At 38.7% G+C, this 1,322-nt stretch overlaps 1 long non-coding RNA gene across 1 annotated transcript; it reads left to right on the top strand.

Moving 5' to 3' along the window:
- Window positions 1-252: 252 nt before the first annotated feature.
- LOC149473222 (uncharacterized) lies at window positions 253-1,048 on the top strand. Its single transcript, XR_016313322.1, has 3 exons — window positions 253-472; window positions 567-662; window positions 768-1,048. It is a non-coding gene; the product is annotated as an uncharacterized LOC149473222 (long non-coding RNA).
- Window positions 1,049-1,322: the final 274 nt, after the last annotated feature.

Below are 1,322 nucleotides of genomic sequence, written 5' to 3'. Positions count from 1 at the left end.
GGTTCGCAAACGGCAATCCCTCAGGGAAACATACCTTCCACCGGTGGCAAGTTATTTAAAGCTTACGGCTGTTGAGATTTACAGAGCCTACATGGTGTTAATAGGGCATGTTTTATGGGCCTAATTTACCCTGTATACTCGGGGAATTTTTTGGAAATCCTCTTTGGAGGAGAATCTACATATATATATATATATATACGCTATCCTATTCAGGTATTTTTTGCTGTGACATAGCCATATCCTTATAAAACCGCAAATAACCTTCTCTAATTGAGCAATTTTTGGAAACCCTTTATTGGGTATATTAAACTCAGGTATCTACGGCCTGCTATATGCTACATACACATTATATGTGTTTGAAATCCACGCATCGTGTATACCTGGTTCCTCACCCCCATATGCATCTTTGAAAAAGCATCAAGGACCTGATCTTATTTCAAGTCGACAGGAGTCTTCTTGATCCTTATTGATGGTAATATATCCACATTTTGTGTGTGTTTTGTTTTAGGGGTCACCTGATGCCCATGACCTATACATTTATTATCTTTTTCTATATATATCCTCAGAATCATTTGGTACTGTGGACCTTGTTTCATTTGGGGTGGCTATCCAGGAAGTCCCTACACTTGAGAAGCGGGTATGATAGTCTCACTATTGAGAAGGTAACAGCAGTATCCATTGACTATTGTGGAGGGAGGCCTGGTGAATTTTGGATGTGATTTGGTTTCCATATTTCTATACATATACTATGTATTTTTGTGTTCCAGCTTTTACATTCCAGGAGGTCCCTGACATATATTGGGAACACACCCACTGAATATATGGTTCACTCAAATATAAAGCGGGAAACCTACGGAAACCCAGGATAACTATTTCATCATTACACAACTCTGCCTTATATGGTGCTCTGTTGGCTAAGATGACCCTAAATTGAAGACGCTAAGTGTTTTTTAACATGATTTTATTTTTTTCATATGTACACCGTGCTCATGTTTAACCTCCCTATGATCTATGTGATCAAATAAAGTATTGTTAAAATTCCTTTGAATTCATATTACTCCGCGTGGATCATCTAGAAACCTTCTTTTTCAGATAGGGGTGTCCTTGTCACACTATCATATTGCTTAGTATGTTGTTCTTTGGGTTTATGTATCCACACTTATATAAGTGAGTCGGAGATATGCTAGTGACATCAGTAATTCGTGTCATTTTTGGTGGCCTGCTTTTGCTTTATTGTTGTATTGATTTGCACAGGCAGCTGGTCACAATACCTATCACTTCGGGGCATCTCCCTATTCACACTGTCTGGCACTTTGTGCCTG

The sequence above is a fragment of the Staurois parvus genome, unplaced genomic scaffold (assembly GCF_062004578.1).
Source record: "Staurois parvus isolate SC_StPar_1 unplaced genomic scaffold, SC_StPar_1.0 ptg000017l, whole genome shotgun sequence".
Classification (NCBI taxonomy): Eukaryota; Metazoa; Chordata; class Amphibia; order Anura; family Ranidae; genus Staurois; species Staurois parvus.
The sequence above is the reverse complement of the archived record's forward strand: the minus strand, read 5'-3'. Positions and strand labels throughout refer to the sequence as shown.